A 19,759-nucleotide genomic window follows, 5' to 3' on the forward strand; every position below is an offset into this window, starting at 1 on the left:
CAGTAAATGTTGCTTGTGAAGCCAGGACTTTGTGGAGTTGGAGAGAGGAGAATTCTGAAGAGAACAGGGCTGGAGAGATGGAGGAGAATTGGTGAGACATGGGAGTAGAGGGTTAGAAGAGTGGTAAGAGGTACTAGGAAAAGGGGGTTATTACATCAGGGGTGGTAGTGTTAGTACCCAGGAGGTGGTTATTAAACCAGTAGAGGTTGGTGCTGACAATACGGGGCAGAGGCATGGTGGTGTCAATGCATAGGAGGAGGAGGTTATCTCATCAAGAGCTGGTAGTAGTAGTAAGGAGGAGCTGTCGAGGTCTGGAGGAGGTTGTAGAGTCAAGGCAAACATTGTTACAGGAGGTGATGTTGATTGTGTTAAGGCAAAAGGCAGATTGGTCAGGAGATTACCCTGAGGAGGAGGGTGGGATTTGGATAAAGGTGGCTGCAAGGGGCGAGATGTGGCGAAGGAAAGAAAAAGCGAATGTGAAAGAGACAGATAGAGTTTATGAATCTGCTGTTGAAAGAGGTGTGAGATGTGCTCGCTTCAGCAACACATATACTAAAATTGGAACGATACAGAGAAGATTAGCATGGCCCCTGCACAAGGATGACACGCACATTCGTGAACCGTTCCATATTAAAAAAAGAAAGAGGTGGGAGATTTGGAGACCTGCTGGCAAGTGGAAGCTGTGGCACTGGGTGGAGGTGGAGGGAGTAAGAAGTTGCACACGTCAGGCAGAGGTGCTGAACGGGAAAAACACATGGCTCAAGAGTTGTGAGGCCCACAGTCGAGGAAGCTAGGAGCAACATTGTTTCAAGGTACACAGTGGACAATTTGGAGGCAAGATGCTGAGGGAGTAGGAGAGACTGGTGAGGGTGGGTAAAAACTTTAACCCAGGAACTGGAGGAAGAGTGGGAAGAGTCCTTAGATGGGGAGTTCAAGGCTTGTCATGAGGAAATGGAAGTGGAAAGGATGCAGAAAGGAGATCTACAGAAGAGCAAAATAAGAGAAAGTAGCAGCAAGGAAAGGTCTATAGATAATGTTTGTTAACTTGCAAAGGTAGGTTCCATGAGTGCCAGGCGCAGAAGGTGGGAAGAAGCATAAGAATGCCTAGAGAGATTATAACAAGAATACAGAGGCAGCAGAAGAAAGCCAACAGCATCCCTCTCTGTATCTCCTTGTACTGCTCCATCAAAGCTCACTCCTGTCACCTGTCTAATGCCTATTCTACGCCAGTTCACTGAACCATGGGATATTTGTCCCTGGAAAGCCGAAACCCCAAAATGAACCATTATAAAGAAGGAATCAGGAACCCCTGGTTCCACAATGCCCAGTGCATAAATACACGGACAAAGCAGGCTATTGCAAACATGGGCTTCGAACCCTTGAGCCTGAAACACAGCGAGGAACACCAAGGGGTTGAGGAGACCACATCTTTGCACTGCCCACATCAGGAAGACATCATGTACTCAGAAAGCGGGGGAGATCCAAGAGCCTGACTTTCGAGTGGGCCTTTTCGGGGACCCCAAAAATAAAAAGGGAACAAGGAAGGGTGTGTTTCGCATCCTTTATTATTTTGGCACACTCTTCTAAAGTAACACCCAATAAAAGTAGTTTGATAAACAATGCTTCTGTCTTGGAAGGCTTCTTGGTCTAGAGCCACCACCTACGTGGCATCCATACGACTTCTGAAACGTCAGTCTTATATGTGGGTTCTAAAATTTGCGGCTGCCAAGGGGCACATCAAACCCTCCTTTTACATGACTAGGTGATTATCCCCTGATTGCGATAGTAAATTAGCATCAATTGCGCCTAAGCATTGACTCTTATTTTTCAATTGCATCGTCAAACAGGGGGGCTGTGCTATGTCCGGATTTACTGTTTCAAAGTTAACAGTGTGTCTTCTTCCCATGTAAACTATGCACCTTTCTTAAGCAAAAGCTTCAAGTTTTCCATCTTATCGAAAAAGTTCTCAATGAATTTAGTTTAGTGTTCAGGTAGCGCCACAAAGTGTTTCGGTTGAGTTGCTCCTTGTTCCAAGATGAGCCTCTTAAAGGATGGCATGTACTGAGTCCATCTTGGGTTTCACATCATCACCAAACACCTTTTATCCAAGATATATTGCACTTCCTTCTGCAGGCATGTGCACTTTTCTACCCTTATTTTTACCCCTGCGTTGTGTAGTATACTAAATTCTTCCTCCAGTGCAAGGTTGTGACTTTCATCAGTCTCGACATACATTCGAATGCCATCTGAGCGATAAGCAAGGCGCCTCACATTCCTGAGGATTGGGTCCTTCATTACCTGCGCCACTGATGCCGCCAAAGTAGGGCATCAGAGTTTTATTTTCTCTATTTTCTTTTTGTTTTTGTTAATTGTATAGAAGATTCTGGTCAAGCTATTTTGATAGTTAAATATTGCAAAAAAATGTGTCAAATTTTACGCAAATAAATACAAATAAAAAAGATAGGGCAGGCAAGCAACATGTGTGTAAATGTATATACACATAATGACAATGTGAATGCGGTGATTTACTTTGATTTGTTGAATTTGATAATGTCCACTATGGATATACAGTTTGGTAAAGAGGCCAGCTGTGTTTAATATCAATACCATGCCTGCGATCCTTGGAATGGGGTTATTGTCCGTAATTAGCTAAGTGCGTAGGTTTCCTAAGGGAACACATACCCTGATCTTTTCACGTTTCTTGGTTAAGTACCACTGGTCTAAGCCATTCTCATGCTCCCTCCTTCCTGTATGAGATCACTGAGTAGGTCTTTGAGGGCATGGTATGTGGTGGCTGAGACAGGGTGAAGCGTGTGTTTCACTAGAGTGGCACCCTTGCAGACATTATTTGACGCATGTTCCTTTTGACACATGCTTTCCAGGGCTGAAAACTGCATCATAGCTCGTGAAGGTGGCTTGGAATACATGTATCCTCGCTGATTAGGAATACTTGTTTATCGCCATGCAGGACAAACTTAATTTTCAGACTGGCATGTGTTATCCAACCTTGGCTAGAAATGAGCTTTCCATCAGCAGGTGCTTTTCCGTTCGTGGACCTGCCCCAGAAGTTTATTGTGCTTTTCGTTTATCCCAAATGGCCACACTAGCACCTTCATAGGTAACTTGGTTTGCATCAGCATTCTTCAGCCGGTCCTTCTCTCTGCTTACCCTCATCAATAGCAACATTGAAATGGGTTGCCTTATTTTTTCCACTTTTCATTAAGTTATATGGCAATTACACGATCATTACTCTAATTGATTCAGCTGCTCTCTGATGTTTCACTGATTGCTACTACTGGTTTAACTCTTTTGAACCTGCATCGTTGGCAGAATGTTTTTTCTCATTGCACATTTTCTCATAGGCATGATGTTTTTCATCATAGGCTAAGCACGACACACTCATTTATTTAATTATATCTTTCTCACACTTACTGACTAGTGCCTTAGCCTTTTAGAATCGTGTCAAGAACCAAGGAGCCACCTTTGGAGCATAAGCTGTGCTAACTAATTAAACTTTAAATTAAACTTCTCGTTGTAGCTACCTAGTGTTGCTTGCAAGCTTGAGTCTTTTTCTTTGAGCAGTTTTCTTTTTAATTTGTGAGCTGTTGCAGTGCTCATATTTCTAATTATTTTGTCAGAAGTGCCCTAGAATTTGCTTTGTATACCTACTTCTGTGAGTGTCAATACTGGCATCTAAGAGTGTATGGGTCCTGTACTATCTTGCAGAGAAATCATTGGCTTTACTGACAGACCTTTTTTCTAGACTTTTGTTTGCTTCCATACAGTCATCGTTATTATTCAATTTCGATCTTTGAACACAGGGAGGCCTTTAAATAGTATTTGCCCTTATACACCCAATGTATTGAGTCACACGCTTGAGGAGACCTCTGCACCATCTAGTCTTCTCCATACATGCTCCCATCGACACCATGATATTGGTGGTTTCACTGGGTTTTGGAAGAAATGTTGGTGGTGGCATAGCTCCTTGCATGTTTGTACATTGACACAATGAGGAGCAATTCCACCTAGGTTTTTCAATCATAACTTCTGCCCACTAGCAAGATTTCATTGAGTGCAATTAAGTGTTTAGTACAAGCCCAAGGTTTACAGTCTCCAGTATTATCTATAAGCACGCTGTCTCTTCATGAATCCTATGTGTATGTCTATGAAAAGCAATAAAGCAATCTTCTTTCTTTCACTGTGAAGAAGCTGAGGCTGGAGATGAGGATCCACGATGTGTGCCTACTACAGCTATTCTTATTTCTCTGTTTTATGCATGCTATCTTCAGGCATGCCAGTGCTACTTGTCTTCCTGCATGTGTATTGATGAAAAGCTAGACCACCTCATCTGTATGCTCATTTAAGCGAAATGAAACCATTTTATGATTCATAGTTGTGGTGGCGATAAAGCTTTGCTAGTAGTCCATTTATGAGCCCCCGAAATATATACACTACCTTCTTCTGGCTTTGGCATTTTTTGTCTGGTACATATGGAGCTTCTGCCTAGGATTGTGGGGTCATCTGAATTGACGGATTAATCTTGGCCAAGTTTTTAAAGAAACCTATTTATTTATTTTTATTTTATTTTATTTTTCTTTTTTTTCTTTTATATAGCGCACAGACAGTATATTACTTGCAACAGGCTTAGTTAGATTATGCATAGGTTACAACATTGGAGTGCAGGGATGTAATACATGTTATGCATAAAACGTACACAGTTCAAATATCATAAGGTGATCAGGCGAATAAGGTGGTTTTCATGGTTTTATGGAAGGCAGTGATTGAAGGTTCAGCTCGCAGGGCAGTGCATTTTCAGTGCAACATAAGTATGACTAATCACGCTACAGTGCTCATTACATTTAAGTCCCTTTTCCTCGTCCTAGTACTTACTCATGAAGGTGGTCCACCTTCCTAGAGAATCCTTCCCATAAATCCTCAGAATTAGTTTTCTATGGGCTCTAGCCCTCATATGCCAGATATAAAGTGCATTATGTGTCCCAGAATCCTCATGTTTCCTTTTCTGACCTTCCAGTACTGGCCAGGTCTGTTTACAGTCTTTTGTGCTGATCATCTTCCCTCCTTACTTCCTGCTGAGCACGGACTTCCAATGAGCAGGGTAGGCACATGACTCTTGACGATGCAACTCTATGGGCTCTGGTTGGCTGGCACACTAGAGTGCCCTGACTAGCAGGTGGTTGGGGTGGGCTCCATTTAAAATTACAATTGGGCGAGGTGCAGGGATTGGGGACTCTTTGAAGGTCTAGGAGTGATACAAGAGGCTTGCAATGAGATCTTGATGCACAGGGTAGCATCATAGTGTTAAGCGGCTTCACTTCAACACTACAGCTAAGTCAATGCCTAGTCTGGGATGCTGAGGGAAACCCTTATTGATATATTTTTAGGTCCAGTTCATGTACTCTGGATGACAACCCTTATATAACACCCCTCTCATAGAATCCCCCTGACCCCACTGAGCCAAGAAGTAGGTCTGTTTTGCAAATTTAAAAGGTTTATTTGAGAAATATAACAATATATATCTATCACACTTTTATAATAAATTAATATTGGATATCACACTTAAAATATGACATTGATCAACAATGGATAATGTTCTACTGGTAAACTGATTTGGTTACTTAGAAGTAGTATAGAGGATGAGGTAGCTGAAATGCTTTATGGTTTCAAGGAAATGCAAGGTGGAATAAATGCAGTACAGAAAATAAACTGATATGGTTTCACAAGAGATAATATGTTCACTTTTCCCCTGGTGGCAATTCACCCCCCCCCTATATGCAATGCAAGGAGATGGAAGTAACACACACAGTCTTCAGGAATACAATCAAATACAATACAGAATTATTCAGTTCCCCCCCCAGCAAGCTTAGACAACAGGTATGCTTTTTAAAACACGGGCAGGAGTGCTTTGTAATGTGGTGGCAAGGAAGTGAAAAATGCTAAAATTGCTTTTAATTCCCTAAAGGAGGTTCAGGGTGAGTGGTAGACACTTTAAATCAGTTCAGGTCAGCCCTAACAATGGTTCAGGGATGGTTATTAGGTTGCAAACGAATTTTAACAGTTCAGGCAAAAGCGGCCATCTTTTTACAGATGACGAAATCAGGCCAAATCGAAAATCGCGGTAAATTTTGCGAGTGCGTAAATCGCGATTGCGGTAAAAGTATAAGGAGTAGGAAGTTGGTCCTAGACTTGTTGGAAAGCTTAGATTCTAAGCTTTTCAGAGGAAAGTTAAATCTCATTCCAAACGGTTCCAGAGAGACGGACGATTTTGTGAAGGTAGTTTTTCGGATTTAAAGTAAACTCAAAATGACAGGTGACAGCTTGCAGCAGCAGAATTGACAGGTGACAGTTGTGCAGCTTTAAAAATGACAGATGACACGATTTCTAGGAGGCTGTTCTAATTAGGTTAAAATAGTTTGGATTAGATTATTTTAACTAAGAGATTGGGTTCTGCACAGTTCTGGCGGATACTCACTCCTAATTTTGAAATGAATGGGCCTCGTCACGGATCTGGTCAACACGTCCAGCGGCGGTTCTCTCTGCTCGGCGGGTCAATCAGGCACCGGTTCTGCTCACAGCGATCCGGATCTCTGGTTCTGCTCACAGCAGTCTGGGTCTGGTCTGCGGTTCCGGCAAAAGTTCTTGGCAAAGAATTCAAACAGCTCGCCCGGCTGTTGAATAGTTTGGTTAGGTTTGCTGGATTCTGAAGGCCTGCTGAGAATACTTTTGCTTGCAGTGGGCCTTCTAGGTTCAAAGTTCTGTAGTCTATGGGTTTCTGGTTCTGGTCTCTGTCTGGATGGGATGTCAGCCGTCAAAATGCTCTGCAGAAATGGAAAATGAATGTCTCTACCTGTCCCAGCAGTCTCTTTTTATGTGTTTTGGAAGTGGGTGTGTGCGTGGCATAACTGAGCCTGCCCCTCTCTACTTGTCATTGGCCAGTTCCTCCTCTCTCCTTTGATTGGGGGAAAGAAATGGAGTGTCAGAGTGATGCTGTAGGTTTTATGGTCAGAGGAACCTCCCCTTGTCAAATTGCACACAAATTTACTTCTGATCCAAATACATATTTATCTATGTACCATTTTTCTCATATTATAGGTCCAGTTAACATATTTTCTGTAGCACCAAACCATCCGATCCCTGTCTTTGTACGATGTCGTGTCCACTGATGACAGAATTCTCCCCTTTTCATCCAGATAACGACCTTTAAACATTTCCAGATTTTACACAAATGTGCACCAGGGATATGGGTTTCAACCTTTTTTTCGCTACTATCCCCAAGAACATCCCACAGGGCCCTAACACCTTTTAAAATGTGCACGGAAAAATCCCAAGAATAATGATATTATTTATATAATTTTGACCAGTCCGCACTATGAGTTATCTATCTTTTTAAAATTATGCCCTGGTCAAAAAGGGGTGTTGCTTCCCACATCACATGGTGGAATAACTGGTTTATCCACTTCCCCCAAGCTCAGCTGCTAGCAGAGGCACTGCCCCTCCCAGTTCCCCCAAGAGGAAGCCATTTTACGACCCCCCCAATATAAAATTTGCCTGAGCCCAGGACAGTGCATTGTTCTCTGTCTCTGCCCAAAGTTCTGTAGGTGCCCCTCCCCTAATCTAATCAGAGAGGTGTCATCTCCTTTTGGTGGGGAAGCAGGATGCAGTTAGGCCTGGGAAGAGTGGCTAAGCAGGTTTCTCCTGTCGGGGGTAGTTGTCAGGCAGAATTCAGCTAAATGTCACTTTAGTTCCCAGTTTAAATCAAACGTACAATTTTTACATATACATTAAATAATTACTTCCTTCAAATCATTTCAGAATATAGTTTTACATTGTATCCACCTCTTAGCAAGTCTTTCCTTGGCCTGGTTTGGGTTCCTCTGTTCAGTTTTACACAAAAGTCTGGTGGTTTTAAAACGGCGGCTTTCTGATAGTGGCGAGTACCGGTATTGCATCCATTTTTGGGATCTGTCTTGAATTACTGCATTTCAATAGAGTGGTCTTTTGCTTGATAGTATAGGACCCTTGCTTAACATTATTTTGATGGCATCCTTACAGTAGAGTGGGGATGTGGAACCCCCCACAAGAAGGTTGTATCTTTGGAGTGGTCTTGTGCCAACTGCGCAGTTCTCCTGGACTCTGGGATGGAATGATGGGCGGTGACAGCTCATCCCCACATCTACCTAGTCTATTGATTCAGCATGGGTCAAAACCCTTCACAATAGTCAGCTGGGACTGATGTGTCTTGAGTGAGGATGCTTTGGATCCGTCGTTTTGTCCTTTTCGGGATATTGAATTTACCATGAGTGTGGTTGAGCACCCGCCAATATTATCTTCAGAATCCATCTCTAGGTCCTGGTTGGGCTGAGGCCTACATTTGACTAATCTTCCCCTGCACAATGGCCCATGGAAGAAGGTATGGGTGTCATGGAGAGTACAGCAGCCATGGCTGTCTGAGACCAGCACCACTGCAGCACTGTCGTGCAGGTGGGAAAGTAGAGGTGCATGTAGGGCACCACCTCATGTGGCCCTGTCAGTGCCTGGAGAAGGGGAAGCCACCTGCACAGGTCGGACAAGAAGGAGTTTTTGGAGACCCTCCTTCCACCTTTTTTCCATGGAAACCATCTTGCCCCCTTTTTTGCCTGCCTCCCTGCTAAGGAGTCAATTTGGGCCCACTATTGCTTCCTGAAACTCCTTTTCAGTCATCCTTTTGCAAATCCTTTAGGGCACTTTCGACCAGGGCCCCATGTGTTGTGTTATCTCTCAATATGGGGATAGAAACAGGGGTTCTAAAGGCGGAAGATATTGGCAAACAGTTTGCCTTCTGGCCCGAACTGGTTGGTTTGGTTTGTGAGTGATGCTAGGTCAGACTGTGTTCTAGTAAAATATGAAGGTTTCAGGTTTGCTCCTGTGTTGGTCACAGCCTAAGTGCACGCTTACTGCATGGAGAGGTAGCAGACACACTTCTGTCTGAGTTGAGTGATTCATGGCTCGCGCTCCGCAGTTGTGTTTTAATTGTTGCAGTAAATTAACCTTACAGCATTTTTCTCGCACCCATTCTTCTTTCTTCTTAAATTTCATATTGGTGTTGTAAGGAAATTGTTATCAAGTTATGTGCTGTCTTTGTGTTCTATCTGCCTGCCCAGTGCATGCCTATTAAATGGCACCATGGATTCATAACAAGCAGCAATTTTGGGGAATGTTTTAGTAGGATCACATTTTCCACAAGCCAATATTTGGTGGCGTTCCTATAGAGCAGTTTAAGAAAAATAAATGATGATGATATATTCAGAGACATTTACATATGAGTGACTATGTGTGATGTCGGTTCGTCTTGGCCAGAAGTCCCCTGGCATCTCACAGGGCCGTTTCATCATGGAATAATGCGATTCCTCCTGCCCAACAGTTTTTTTTTTTCTTGTGGGGACAATCCTCAGGTTGACTGATGAGTCTGTGCTCCAATTGTAGTCTGACTGAGCTAGCATCACTGGGGTTGGCTGCCATTACGTTTGATTTACGGAAGTTGAAGTTTGTTGATCCTTTTGGACCTTCATTCAGTTGCAATGATGCTACATGGGCTGCACCAATCATGATGCTGGTGTTGGGGTACACTCGTGTCTTGTCATTCTTGCACCTTTGAGTCAGAGGCACCAGTCCCCATTTCATGTTTTAGGCCTCCACTGGCGGTTCTTCTAAGGGTCAGTTGCCTCTATTGGCTGATATCCATGAGATGATTTGCAGTGATTATTCTCCTGGTAGCTTTGGAACTGGTGGTAGAATTGCAGTGGGGTTGCATGCAATTTTGCAGGACAAACTTCCTTGATGATTTTGGATGATTTACTGTTTTTTGTCCACCTGTGCTGGATGTGCATCTGACCAACCTATGAATAGCTTGTCAGTTTTTCTTCCCATCTGTTGACAGTTTTGGGGAATTCTGCCTCCTGGTCGGTTGTAGAAGTTTGTATCAGAGTTTAGTTAGATAGCACTGGGTTGGCTTCTGGTTGCAAACATGTGCTGGTAGTTGAGCTGGATCATGCTTTGCATCAAACTACACTGATTTGATGATCCCCACCCCCTTTAGTCCATGATAGGTTTGGGCTTTAAGTGGAGAGTTTGGCACTGTGCCTTGTCAGGGTGGGGCACATCTGTGGCTGGGAATAGCACCAGGGGTGATCAAGCCAGCAGTTGCTACCGAATTCTGATCCTCAACCTGCACCTGATGAAGGTGTAAGATTTCAGCACTCTGCTGGAGCAGCATGCACAGATGCTGTGTGGCACTGAATACATCCCTTAATTGGTAGGCAAATCCCCATGGAGGCATCTAGGCGTGGTGTGTATGGTGTGGGGAGGTTCCAGTTGCGTGTGATGTATTTGGTCTTGAGTGCTGTTCATGGCTTGGATATGGCCATCCTGGGGTCTCAACCAGGCTCGTAAAAGTGTGAGGAGTATGGAGGTGCTTAGGGATTCCCTCTAGCAGCTTTCATATGGGATGTGCCATAAGAGTCCTACTCAGTGCACTCCCTTGATGCTGGAGGTTGGCAGGGCCGTTACCTGCTCAATAGAGTTGTTTGTGGTGAGTCTACATCACATCTCTTCCTTGTCTGCTATATATATGGTTTTTTCAGTCTTTTCTTTGGGGTGTCTATGGTGGCTGGCCAATTGAATAGATTTTCCTCCTCCTCTAAGGTTCTGGGTGTTCTCCTTGATCTGTGTATTGGCCATGTCATTGTCCACATGAGGTTTTATTCTGCATGGCCATCTTCTCCCTCATCACTTTGTGTTACAAGGCACAGTTTGAAGTTACTTTCCCTTAGTTGGCCCCTTCATGGGTAATCACCTGCTAGTGAGGTTGTTCTATGAATAGTCCTCTTCCTTCAAGGTCAGAGCTGTCAGCAATTTGACTCATGTTGATCTTTTGGCATATCTGATGCAGTCGGATCTTGGAGTCTCAATATACTTCAATATACGTCATGAGTAAGTATTGGGACTAAGAAGTGGGACATTGAGTTAATGCTCTGAATACTTACCAGTAATATTAATTGCCCCTACTCCTACTCTTCTTCGTCACAGTGCTGGCATCTGCCCCTCCCTTCCTTGTGGTGAGATATTCCTGGTAAATCCGTATGCATAGGAGAATTCTGGGACAACTCCTGTGATTTATATGCCTGATGTGAGGGGGAGGGGTCATAATGGAATACTTCAGAGGATTTTCAGGAAGGATTCTGTCGAATGGCGGACTGCCTTCATGAGTAAGTACTGGGATGAGGAATATTAGGACTAGGTATAATTAATATTACCCAAACATAAAGGATTTCCCAGTGCAAGTGGGTATAGTATCGTTTCAGAAACTGTGAATGCTAAAAGTGTCTGATTGAATGGGTGAAGTTAGAATCAAGTCCAAATAAAAAGGTCAATTAGCATTGAAGAGTAGGGCTGGATGCCTTGCTTATTTAAAACAATGTGCCTAAGATATTATTGTTTAGGGAAGTTTGGCACATGCCCCAGTGTAGATTTTGTTTCTGTAACTTAGTTCACCAGGCACGTTCTACAGAATGGGTTTGCAAGCCAGAGGATGCATTACATGTTAAATGAGCCTATTTTCAGTGTGGCACGTTGCTGTTGAGTAAAGAGCGGGCCAGAGTTAACCATGCATTTTTTGGAATCTAGGTTTCAGTGTTACATATTTCAGTGTAATGAGATGCATGCTGTAGTACACCATACTTTTTCCAGGCTTTACATATAATATGAAATATTGAAGTGGTATAAGGTGCAAGTAGAGGTGCACAGTATTAGGAATTTTAGCAACAGAAATAGTAAAACAAAGTTTACTGCTTGAGTTCTCATGGTTATATAATGGATAGTCAGGTGTGAGGTAATTTATTGTTATTCATTTTGAGGAGGTGTATGGTTTTTGGAGCACCATCCATTTTTGCATTTATTGCTACCAAATATGTTTGCAGTGACGGCAGTGCGTTGCGTTTTGTGCGTTTCTGAAGTGGAAAAATTGCATGCTCACGATCCACATTAGTACGATTTTGCTACAACACGAATATACAGCATTATTTCCCCATTTCATTTGGGATTCAGTTCCACTGTCTTACCTGCTACCCAAATCCCCTAGTGCTTGCTCCCTTTGCTCTTGCTGATGTTGTCTGCCAATTTCAACAATGAAAACCAAACCTCACATAACATCTCTTTATGTTTTTCTTGGTATGGCAGGTAGATTTGTGAATACCAAAAGGATGCCATGGATCGCAAATGGACCCTATTTCTGGTGGAGATTTCCGCACGGGACCAACCACAGTTGAAATGTTAAGGGGGAGCAATATTGCCAGACGTAATTTAAGGATCCTGGAGTTGGAGAGGTATAGCATTAAAGTGAATTAGTTGTGTACATTGTCAACATTGTTGCAGCCTGCAGAAAGGAAGGAGGGCTTGTCTCCCGTAGGAAGAATGGAGTCCTTCAGGGCTGTCATTCACTTAGGAAGCATGCGTTTTTGAGGTAAGCTTTTTTGGAATGCGAAAGGGATTCGTCAAACCCAAAGGACTGTCACTCAGAAAGTGATGGACTCTTGGAGTTTGCCCAAGGAAAGAGAATTGTCACTTGCACTCATGGACAAACTACTTTTCAATTAATTCTACATAAGAGGGCACTGTGAGGAACCTGAAATGAGACACAGAAACAGAGGCTTATTGGTTTGGCCATACATTTTGTATTCCCAAAATAAATGTGGGTTGGGAAATGCCTCTCTGGCCCTACCCTGAGAGGTGTTTCTCTACCTCAAACACATCTAAGGGTCTGTCGGATGTCAGCGTATCCGAAGCAAAACGTTCTGTGTCCAAAGTACTATTCTAGCCTCACATTCTAAAAATCAACTCTAAGGTGAAAGGCACAATGGGCCTCATGACAAGTCTGGCGGTAACCCTTAAATGTGGCGGTAGCACAATTACCGCCGCATTTAAGGGTCCGCCACATCATAGCTTTGGCGGATTTCCCCCCAGCTCTCAGCTGGGGGGAAATCCTTGGCAAAATTGCCGATTTTCGGCGCGATTACCCATGGCGGGAAATCCGCTGGCAGTAATAGCGCAAATTTTCCCCATTGGGCCCAATGGGGAATGAGGAATTCCCGAATGGGCCCAATGGGGAATGGACAATAACCCTTCCGCCAAACCCGTGATCCGGCGCTAATCGCACCGGGGGTTTGGCAGTAGGGCTATTAGCGCTGGCGCTAATAGCACCAGCGTTACCCCCCAACTCGTGATGAGGCCCAATGTCTTTGGACTTCAGTAGCGTACCAATGTTCAAAAACAAAATGTGAGTTCCTTGTTCCAGAGGGTGGTTCCCTTCGCTTGGATTTCTCTTCACTCTGTTTTATTTTTCCAAGAATATCAGTTCCTTAAGTTTCTCTTGATCAACAACACAAGAAAGCACATTCCACACAGCCATTGGGGCTGTGTGGAATGTACTTTTTTTTTTAGATTTTATTAGATTATTGTAACAGTGTTAGGTGCTGTTAATTTGGATTACACATGATATTTTGTAGCATGAATGTGGACATTTACATGTTTACATGCTGTTGAATGCACTTGGAGTGCTGCAAATGTTAAATTCATAATTTTTTCACATTTCATTAGGTGCCACTAGACCGATTGATGTAGTAATTGTGGATGTTATCTGTGTTTAGTATTTCATGTTTGAATATATATATTTGTATTTTCTTATTGCCATTGTTGCATGAACAAGTTTTTTTTTAAGTGAGTTCCAGGGATACCACCCAGGCAGACAGTAGCTGTCCCTGGTATTGGTAGTAGCAAACTACCTTTCACCCAAACGGGTGGATACATTCGGGGAATTTTCTCCAGGCCAAGACACAATATTCCACCTCTAGGAAGTGTAGCAATTGCCCAATTTTCCCGGGACAAAACACTGCATTTAACCTGTTAGATTCTGGACATTTTCTCAGACAAAGGGAGGATGTGTAACATGTTTACCTGTTGAAATAATGGGTTCAGGGGAATTTCCAGGTCCCCGGGAACAGGTAATAACCTGAATGCTGCATAGCTATACAAATTCATCGAGCGAGACAGAATCGATTCCTTGTAGGAAGGGTGAATTATGGATTGTTTTTTCGGTGACAAAAACGTGTTTCACTTGAGGGAAGAAAGGTTTCTGAGGTTTCTGGTCTGGTCATTCACCCATGAACAAAGTGCCTGTCAACTGTAGGAAAGATGGGTTCTGTTGCCAATTGCCCAAAAACCTATCTGCAGAAAGAATAGGCATGGGGGACCAGCACAAGGACAGAGAACATATCATTAAAATGGGAAACTGCATTAGAAAGAGCTATATAAACACAAGCTTGTGTTTTTTTGGATACATTGTGCTGGTGATTAACCAAGTGAGCTAGTAATCTCTAGGTAGGACAAATTCGGTGGGTGGCCCCAAGATAATCAGTGAAATATGCGTGGAAGAAATGTGATTTGGGGATTCGCCAGAAAAACTGAAATTGGCGACCTGAAAAAGGGATGGCTTCTGGGGATTTAGACAGAGAGAGACCCTGTGAGGTACAACATGTGACAGTGGCTGAAAGCTAAATGACTCAAGATGATCATCCACAATACCCTAGTCAACCATCCATAGTCAGGGATAGGCCATGTGCCCCAACACAGTACCTCTACTTTATACATTGGTAGAATGGCAGAGCTGATGCCAGATGTACCAGTGGATAAATGATGTACAATTACAATGGGAAAATAATAATAGATTAATGTGATTAATACAGGGAATTATATGATATTTTATTTATAGCGTGCCTATACACAAGTGTTTCTATAAACAATACATTCTGTAACCTGCAGGAAGGGTGGATTCTGGAATTTACTCAGGAATATAAAACATGTCACTTAGAGGAACAACCTGTTCTATACCTTCAACCAAGGAAAGAGAACATGTTATGCTACAGTGATTTTTACCATGCTCTGCTGCTACGCGCATGGTTCCAGGTGCTCAAGTTGCTCTGTAAGAAAAGTGGGATGGTTGGTTAGTGAGGGTGAGAGAGATGGCATAGAGGTTGTGCTCACCTGTTGATGTGTACAGAAACAGGACAAACTGGCATCTTTGCGTGTGAGCTTTCTAGGTGTGCTTTGTTATGTCTGGAAGATTGTCCAGTGTATGAGTTGTTTGTTGTCTGCAGGTAGGTAATTGGGTTTGTAGCATGATTAGAGAGGGGTGTGTGGATTACATGTGTATTATGTGGGGGGTGAGGATGTGGAGGAGAGAAAGGGTGATGGTTAGTTGGTGTATGGTACAATTGTATAATTGGTTATTTGTAACGTGATTAATACCAAAGAGGTTTCTAAGTGCAGACCCAGGATTTGAACCTGTGTTGCTCTTGCCACTGAGCTACACTACCCATGACCTCTGGGTGGTGAGTAGTTTGTCGGTTCTTCATTCTGTATCGTTCTGTGTTGCTTCGGTCCAGGTGTGTGGTTTGTACAGGTGCGCATCAATGTTTAGCTTGTTGAGTTGAAAAGCCAGGTTTTTAGTCATTTCCTGAATGTTAGGTCATCTTCATCATTCTTATTTCCTTCGGTGTCGAGTTCCATAGTTTGGCTATCATGTAGGAGAAGACTCTTCCTACAAATGTCCTTGTCTCATAGTGATTTGGTTCTATTTGGAGGTCACTTTTCGATCTTAAGTCTCTTCCTGGTTTAACCGGTGATTTTAGCTTTTAGGAATTCAGTTCCTTGTCCATGTACTCATTTATGGGCAATGCAGAGGACTTTTAAGTTAATGCATTTCTTTACTAGTAGTGTAGAATTGTCAGTGCCAATGTAATGTGGTCTCTTCTTTTTAGACTCAGGAGTAGTCTTGCCCCAGTACTTTGGATGTGTTGTAGTTGTTTTGTGAAGCATTCTGGCATTCCAAGGTAGGGACCATTTGCATAGTCAATTCTTGATAATACCAAGGAGATGATTGCAAGGGTTCTGTGTGGGAAATTGAGGTAAGGGAGGATCCCTCTTATTAATCACAGGAGGTAGAATTTGCTATTGCATTGACTTGTGGTTCCAAGAAAATGTTGTTTATGAGCATTCATAGAATTGTTATCACTGTCAATGTCCCTGTTTGGGTTCCTATGCCAGTTGGCCAAGTCAGGTATACCCGTGTTGCATTGTATTCTGATTGGCACATCATTATTTCTGCTTTGGTTGGGTTTAGCTTAAGATTGTTGTTTGTCATCCAGGTATTTATGTCGGTGAGGCATTTGTTGAGGGTGTTGTCAGAGTCATGGTCAGAAGTTATCTAGAAGATGAGCTGTGTGTTGTCTGCATAGTTGTAGGCTGCCAGTCCATGGTTTCAAATAAGTTCCATTTGGTGAGTCATGTAGATGTTCAAGAGAAGTGGGGAGAGGCTTGACCCTAGTGGTACACCGCAGGTGATATTTTTAGTGTCTGATGTAAATTTCGGTAACTGTGTTCTTTCAGTTTGGTTGGTGAGGAACAATTTCAGCCATTCTAGTGAAGAGCTTTTAATGGTGCATTCCTCCAGTCTCTTCATTAGCGTTGTGTGTCCGCTTGTGTCAAAGGTGGCTGATATGTTCAGTCATATGAGGGCCGATTGGGTGTTGTTGTCCCCGTTAATTTTTAGGTTGTCCCATATGGAGATGAGTGCTGTTTCAGTTCCTCTCATGGGTCTGTCCCCTACTTGGGATTGGTCAAGTATTCCTTTGCTTTCTACATGAGTGAGTAGTTCTTTGTAGACATGGTTCTCTAGGATTCTCTCTCGGTATGGTAGATTTAATATAGGTCTGTACTTAGTAGGGTATTTCCCATCTCATTTTTAGGAGGGATTTGATGTACGCTTATTTGAACGATGTTGATACTGTTCCTGTATTTAGGGATAGATTCATTAGTAGTCAGAAGTATAAGGCTGATGTTTTGTGGGTGAGAAGTTTCTTGTAGATACCCAGTGAGCATGGGTCACTGGAAGATCCATCGATGTTAGTGTATTTTATTAGTTTGTTGAAGCTATCTTTGCTTATATGTTTATAAGATAGTAAAAACATGTACAAAGTAAAATAACATATAAACATCGATGGTCAATTGTACTGCTTCTATTTCTGCTCTTAGATGGGTCGTGATGTTGTCACAACTGCGTTAGTATGATCAATGATATTAATGGGCCGGCTCTATCCAGCCCTCAGTACCAGAACTTCTTTTTTTGACTGTATTGAGGGCGGGGACTTCTCCACGCTTGAGGGGAATACTGGTTCTCACAAATGTTGCTATGTGTCATATATTTCTTTGTCCCACACACATGAGCAGTACAAAGCATTTCCAGATTGTGCATTCACACTTTTTTCTGTGCAACGTCAAAGGGCAAGGATACATAGCTGCTTTCCCTGAAGTGTTGCTTTGTGTCATCAATGCTATACAATAAGGGGGATTAGAGTTTGATAGCCCACGTACAGGGGTTCCTGCGCAAGACTATCGTCCATTAAGAGGTGTGAATGGGGGTGATAATAAATGAGAGGCAAAAATGACATTGCATGCTGTGTCAAGTAAAGATGCATTTTCACATGATTTGATTTGAATTGATTTGATTAATGTGTATGGCAACTCGATGAACTTAATCGTATCTATACGCAGATGTAAACAATATGTCGAGAGAGAAAGAAAAGTGCAACTCAATTCCAATGGGCTTTAGCAGTATCCAGACACAAAAAGGCTCCCACATATTAGTTTACTTAAACAGGTAGGTTTTTAGAGCTTTGCAAAATTGAAAGAGGGATTTAAGTACCAGAATCTCCAATGGAAGCTGTTCTATAGCTTAGGCCTGTAAACTGCAAATCTCTGATCGCCCCTGAAGACACAGGAGGAGGGTGGAACTGTCAGAAACAATTCATCCCCTGACTGGAGCATGCATGTGTGTTGATAACTGCTGATTTTATCCACCAAATATGATGGGGCAAGGTTGTTTAAGCATTTAAATACTAAACAAAGGACCTTAGAATCACTCTGTCATTCACAGTTAAGCAGTGTAAAGAATGGCGCAATACAGAAATGGGGGAGGATTTCCCCACTCTGAATAACAGTCTAACAGCAATATGTTGTGCTTTCTGCAGCCGCTTACATTGTTTGAGCATGATACCTACAAAAAGGCAGTTGCAGTAGTCCAGTTACGAGTTCACTAGAGCTCCACCTACTAATGCATGATCATCCCGAAGGAATAAACGGAAGTGACTACCACAGAAGACAGAATGCATAAAAAAACAGACAGCACCCTGGTGCCCACCAGACAGTCACTGCTCAAATTCTCCTGACAAATGCAGCATACATATTTGATCTTAGTGGTGAATGTAATTTCTGAGCCAAAGAAACAGGGTGGATGAGGGTGCTTCTTGGAATCTAGGAGCTGTTTGGGCCCAAATAGGGCAACTTCAGCTTTGCTTGCATTAAGTTGAAGCTAGTTGCTCGACATCCAATTACTGACTTCATCCAGACACTGTTTGACCCTAAGGAATTATTCCTCCACGTTGCCTTTTCTGATGAACACCTTGGTGTCATTGGTGTAAGAAAAGAAATTAACCTTAATATGATTGGAGCAGGGATAAATGTGAATGGAAACAAATGGAAAGTGATACAAATAGATAATAAGGCACACATAGAAAGTGAGAAAAATACTACGTGAGTGGAAGGGGACCCAGGGTAAATGTAATGAAAATGTGTAGATTCCGGTACAATGTCCTTTCATCGCGGGACTTTTTTGCAGGGTTTTTACCGCAAATGCTTAATGAAAAAAACATCAATTTTTTTGGGGGGGGTTAGAAAATGATATATATGTGTTGTGGGTGTTTGGGAATAGATAAAAAATTAAAGTGAATGGGGGTTCCCCCCAAAAGTAATTGTAAACAAATTTAATGGGGTTTTTCATTAAAAATTTGTGGTAAAAAACCCAGCGAAAAAACATCCCGCAATGAAATGACATGGAACCATAGATTCCATATGGACTTTACAAAAGAGCAATTTTTGGAGCTTACCGGGTGCGAGCACTGCCTCACTTAAGCCTAGATTGGTGAGTACCTGCACTTCTATTTTTTCCGTCTAAAACATTGGGTAAAACGCAGTTATTGTCACATAGCATTGTGTATGTGCCACCTTCAAATGAGAGGTTGTACATTTCTGTTGTGTGCTTTCCCATAAATCATACTTTGAGTAGGCTGCAGTGCAGTGTGTGGGAGCTGGCTTTTTCTTTGTTAAGTCTCATTTCTCGTGTTATGATTCAGGCACATACTGTTGGTTTTTTTGCTTCTTTCTTGGGTGAACATGTGTTTTTCTGAGTGCGTGGTTGAACCCTCTGTCCCTTCATTGAGGATATCTATTAAGCTGTGCAATATGTGTCTCTGTTCTTTTTGATTGTAGTTGGTGTTTGTCCATGTGATTCTTTTTCCAATCTTTGGTTATGTAAGGGATGTGTGTGCTTAGGGATTCTATCTTAGCTCTGGTTCGTATAGGTGTCTTTTTGAAGCTGTTTTCAATGTTGCCAGGTTCTGTGTGTTCTGGTGGGTGGTTTGATAGTCGGGTGGGTCCACTCTAATATTCATTGAGTCCCTTGTTGTGGGTTGTTTGTTTTCCAATGTAGTGGGATTGTAGGTGGAGATGTAGCAGGAGATGTATGATGTATTTGTCAGTATCTTTAGTTTGTTTAGAGGTGGTTGGTGGTGGTTTGAAGGTGTTGCAAATTCTGATA

General features: G+C 42.6%; 1 non-coding gene across 1 annotated transcript; it reads left to right on the forward strand.

The window, feature by feature from the left end:
- The first annotated feature begins 528 nt into the window (after positions 1–528).
- Positions 529–635, forward strand: LOC138448196 (U6 spliceosomal RNA). The gene has a single exon (XR_011260042.1). It is a non-coding gene; the product is annotated as a U6 spliceosomal RNA (small nuclear RNA).
- Positions 636–19,759: the final 19,124 nt, after the last annotated feature.

This window comes from Ambystoma mexicanum, chromosome 3q (assembly GCF_040938575.1).
Source record: "Ambystoma mexicanum isolate Mex_15411 chromosome 3q, UKY_AmexF1_1, whole genome shotgun sequence".
Taxonomy (NCBI): Eukaryota; Metazoa; Chordata; class Amphibia; order Caudata; family Ambystomatidae; genus Ambystoma; species Ambystoma mexicanum.